The 5,302-nt window shown below is 37.8% G+C and overlaps 1 non-coding gene across 1 annotated transcript; it reads left to right on the plus strand.

Annotated features, from left to right (window-relative positions):
• Positions 1 to 3,542: 3,542 nt before the first annotated feature.
• On the plus strand, positions 3,543 to 3,650 carry LOC148574683 (small nucleolar RNA R71). Its single transcript, XR_015905712.1, has one exon. It is a non-coding gene; the product is annotated as a small nucleolar RNA R71 (small nucleolar RNA).
• Positions 3,651 to 5,302: the final 1,652 nt, after the last annotated feature.

Here is a 5,302-nt window from a genome sequence, read left to right on the forward strand (position 1 = left end):
TTGGGTGAACCCTTTCAGATTGTGACTCAGCTTTGCTAAAGTCCCCAATTAGAGGTGTCCAGGGTTCTTAAGCACACTCTTTTTTTTTTTTTTTTTTGCTTTGGACCTTGACTTTAACCGCTCAGTCTCAAGTTTTCACTTGACACCTACACGCCACAAGCACATGGTTAGGGACAGCTTGGTTTAGCCGCTTAGACCAAGATTTGATTCCTTTAGGCCCTCCTATCCACTGATTCTCAAAGCCTTGGGATCCTTTTTAATTTCCCTTGCCTTTTGGTTTTAAGGGTTATTGGCTTTTTGCTCTTGCCTCTTGGTTTTAAGAGCTTTGGCTTTTTCTGCTTGCTTTTTCTTTTTCTTTCTATTTTTTTTTTCGCCTATTTTTTTTTTCTGCAAGCTTTGTTCTTTGCTGCTTTTTCTTGCTTCAAGAATCATTTTTATGATTTTTCAGATTATCAAATAACATGTCTCCTAGTCATCATTCTTTCAAGAGTCAACATATTTAACATTCTTAAACAACAACTTCAAAAGACATATGCACTGTTCAAGCATACATTCAGAAAACAAGAAGCATTGTCACCACATCAATATAATTAAACTAAGTTCAAGGATAAATTCGAAACTCATGTACTTCTTGTTCTTTTGAATTAAAACATTTTTCATTTAAGAGAGGTGATGGATTCATAGGACATTTATAACTTTAAGACAAAGTTACTAACTACTAATGATCATGTAATGAAGACACAAACATAGATAAGCACATAACATAGAAAACGAAAAGCAGAAGAATTAAGAACAAGGAATGAATCCACCTTAGTGATGGTGGCATTTCCTTCTTGAGGAATCAATGATGTCCTTGAGCTCTTCTATGTCTCTTCCTTGCCTTTGTTGCTCCTCCTTCAGTGCTTTTAGATCTTCTCTGATTTCATGAAGGATGATGGAGTGCTCTTGATGTTCCACCCTTAGTTGCTTCCAATAATTGTGTGGAAGAAAATGTATCCCTTGAGGTATCTCAGGGATCTCTTGATTTGCAGTCAAATGTTCTACCACTGAGCTATAGACCCTTGATGGAAGCTTTTGTCTTCCCTTTCCTCTTTTTAGAGGTTTCTCTGGCCTTAGGTGCCATCAATGGTTATGGAAAAAACAAAAAAGCTATGCTTTTACCACACCAAACTTAGAATGTTGCTCGCCCTCGAGCAAAAGAAGAAAGAATAGAAGAATAAGAAGAAGATATGGAGGAGATGGATGGGAGTGTGTATTCGGCCATATGGGTGGGATTGGGTGGGAGAGAGATGTTGAATTTTTGAAGGTAGTGGGTGTATGGATGTGAGTGGTAAATGGAAAAAAAAGAAGGGATGATCATGAATGGAAAGAGAGATGATGAGGTAGGTGGGGATCCTGTGGGGTCCACAGATCCTGAGGTGTCAAGGCATTTACATCCCTGCACCAATTTAGGCATGTAAAATGCCCTTGCACACAACTCTGGGCGTTCAGCGCCAGGTTGGTGCCCATTTTGGGCGTTCAACGCCCCTTTGCTGCCATTTCTGGCATTGAACGCCAGAACCATGCTTGTTCTGGGCGTTCAGCGCCAGGATGCTCCCATTCTGGGCGTTCAGCGCCATAACTATGCTCTGTTCTGGCGTTTGAACGCCAGACAGATGCTCCTCCAGGGTGTGATTTTTCTTCTGCTGTTTTTGATTCCGTTTTCAATTTTTATATTTATTTTGTGACTCCTCATGATCATGAACCTATAAAGACACATAACTAAGAAAAATATAGTTAGATAAATAAACATTGGGTTGCCTCCCAACAAGCGCTTCTTTAATGTCAATAGCTTGACAGTGGGCTCTCATGGAGCCTCACAGATGTGCAGAGCTTTGTTGAGACTCTCCAACACCAAACTTAGAGTTTGGATATGGGAGTTCAACACCAAACTTAGAGTTTGGTTGTGGCCTCCCAACACCAAACTTAGAGTTTGACTGTGGGGGCTCTGGTTGACTCTGCTTGGAGAGAAGCTTTTTCTGCTTCCTCTCCATGGTTGCAGAGGGAGATCCTTGAGTTTTAAACACAAGGGAGTTCTCATTCCATTGAAGGAATATTTCACCTCTGTCAACATCAATCACAGCTCTTGATGTGGCCAGGAAAGGTCTTCCTAAGATGATGGATTCATCCTCTTCCTTTCCAGTATCCAGGACTATGAAATCAGCAGGGATGTAAAGGCCCTCAACCTTTACTAATACATCTTCTACTTGTTCATAAGCCTGTTTTCTTGAGCTGTCTGCCATCTCTAGTGAGATTTTAGCAGCTTGCACCCCATAGATTCCCAGTTTCTCTATTACAGAGAGGGGCATGAGGTTTATTCCTGAACCAAGGTCACACAGAGCCTTAAAGATCATGGTGCCTATGGTACAAGGTATTATGAACTTTCCAGGATCCTGTCTCTTCTGAGGCAATGTCAGTTGATCCAGATCACTTAGTTCATTGATGAACAAGGGAGGTTCAACTTCCCAAGCATCAATGCCAAATAATTTGGCATTCAGCTTCATGATTGCACCAAGAAACTTGGCAGTTTGCTCTTCAGTAACATCCTCATTCTCTTTAGAAGAGGAATACTCATCAGAGCTCATGAAGGGCATAAGGATGTTCAATGGGATCTCTATAGTCTCTAGATGAGCCTCAGAGTCCTTTGGTTCCTCAGAGGGAAGCTCCTTATTGACCACTGGACGTCCCAGGAGGTCTTCCTCCTTGGGATTCACGTCCTCTCCTTCCCTTACAGGTTCGGCCATGGTGCTTATGTCAATGGCCTTGCACTCTCCTTTTGGGTTCTCTTCTGTATTGCTTGGGAGAGTACTAGGAGGGATTTCAGTGATCCTTTTACTCAGCTGGCCCACTTGTGCTTCCAGATTTCTAATGGAATACCTTGTTTCATTCATGAAACTTACAGTGGCCTTAGATAGATCAGAGACTAGATTTGCCAAATTAGAAGCATTTTGTTCAGAGTTCTCTGTCTGTTGCTGAGTTGATGATGGAAAAGGCTTGCCATTGCTAAACCTGTTTCTTCCACCATTATTAAAGCCTTGTTGGGGCTTTTGATCCTTCCATGAGAAATTTGGATGATTTCTCCATGTTGAGTTATAGGTGTTTCCATAAGGTTCACCTAAGTAATTTACCTCTGCTATTGCAGGGTTCTCAGGATCATAAGCTTCTTCTTCAGGAGAAGCCTCTTGAGTACTGTTGGATGCAGCTTGCATTCCATTCAGACTCTGAGAAATCATATTGACTTGCTGAGTCAATATTTTATTCTGAGCCAATATGGCATTCAGAGTATCAACTTCAAGAACTCCCTTCTTCATAGGCGTCCCATTACTCACAGGATTCCTTTCAGAAGTGTACATGAACTGGTTATTAGCAACCATGTCAATGAGTTCTTGAGCTTCTGCAGGCGTTTTTTTTAGGTGAATGGATCCACCTGCAGAAGTGTCCAGTGACATCTTTGATAGCTCAGATAAACCATCATAGAATATATCCAGGATGGTCCATTCTGAAAGCATGTCAGAAGGACACTTTTTGGTCAACTGTTTGTATCTTTCCCAAGCTTCATAGAGGGATTCACCTTCTTTCTGTCTGAAGGTTTGAACATCAGCTCTAAGCTTGCTCAGCTTTTGAGGAGGAAAGTACTTGGCTAAGAAAGCCGTGACCAGCTTATCCCAAGAGTTCAGGCTGTCTTTGGGTTGAGAATCCAACCATAATCTAGCTCTGTCTCTTACAGCAAAAGGGAAAAGCATGAGCCTGTAGACTTCAGGATCTACTCCATTAGTCTTAACAGTATCACATATCTGTAAGAATTCAGTTAAGAACTGAAAAGGATCTTCAGATGGAAGTCCATGAAACTTGCAGTTCTGCTGCATCAGAGAAACTAGCTGAGGTTTCAGCTCAAAATTGTTTGCTCCAATGGCAGGAATGGAGATGCTTCTTCCATGTAAATTGGAATTAGGTGCAGTAAAGTCACCAAGCATTCTCCTTGCATTGTTGTTGGGTTCGGCTGCCATCTCCTTTACTTGTTCGAAATTTTCAATCAAGTTGTCTCTAGATTGTTGTAATTTAGCTTCTCTTAGTTTTCTCTTCAGAGTCCTTTCAGGTTCTGGATCAGCTTCAACAAGAATGCCTTTTTCTCTGTCCCTGCTCATAAGAAAGAGAAGAGAACCAGAAAAGAAGAGGAATCCTCTATGTCACAGTAAAGAGGTTCCTTATTGTTAGTAGAAGAAAAGAAGAAGAAATTCGAACACAGATAGAAGAGGGGGTTCGAATTTGGTGATGATGTGAGGAAGAGATGTTAGTTAATGAATGAATAAATAGAATAGGATGAGAGAGAAGGAGAAAATTTTTGAAAATTTTTGAAAAAGAGTTAGTGATTTTTGAAAATAGTTTTTGAAAAAGGTTAGTATTTTTTTCGAAATTTTTTTTTTAATTAAAAATAAAAATAAAAATAATTAGTTAATAAAAAAGAAATTTTTGAAAAAGAGGGAAGATATTTTCGAAAATTAGAGAGAGGGAGTTAGTTAGGTAGTTTTGAAAAAGTTAAGAAACAAACAAAAAGTTAGTTAGTTAGTTGAAACAAATTTGAAAAGATAAGAAGTTGGGAAGTTAGAGAAGATATTTTGAAATCAAATTTTGAAAAAGATAAGATAAGAAGATATTTTTTTGAAAAGATATGATAGAAATTAGTTTTTGAAAAAGATTTGATTTTTAAAATCACAATTAATGACTTGATTCATAAGAAATCACAAGATATGATTCTAGAACTTAAAGTTTGAATCTTTCTTAACAAGAAAGTAACAAACTTGAAATTTTTGAATCAAAACATTAATTGATTATGTTATTTTCGAAAATTTGGTATAAAAATAAGAAAAAGATTTTTGAAAAATATTTTTGGAATTTTCGAAAATAACTAAGAATTTTGAAAAAGATTTGATTTTTGAAAAAGATTTTGAAAAAGATAAGATTTTCAAATTGAAAATTTGATTTGACTCATGAGAAACAATTTGATTTTCAAAAATCTTTGAAAAAGTCAATCCAAATTTTCGAATTTGATGAGAGAAAAGAGGAAAGATATTTTTTTGATTTTTGAATTTTTATGATGCAAGAGAAAAACACTAAAAAGATGCAATGCATGAAAATTTTTGAATCAAAACCATGAATGCATGCATGAATGATATGAATGTCAAGATGAACACCAAGAACACTTTGAATGTCAAGATGAACATCAAGAACATATTTTTGAAAAATCTTTGATGCAAAGAAAACA

The sequence above is a fragment of the Arachis ipaensis genome, chromosome B2, assembly GCF_059453495.1.
Source record: "Arachis ipaensis isolate K30076 ecotype BB chromosome B2, ASM5945349v1, whole genome shotgun sequence".
NCBI lineage: Eukaryota > Viridiplantae > Streptophyta > Magnoliopsida > Fabales > Fabaceae > Arachis > Arachis ipaensis.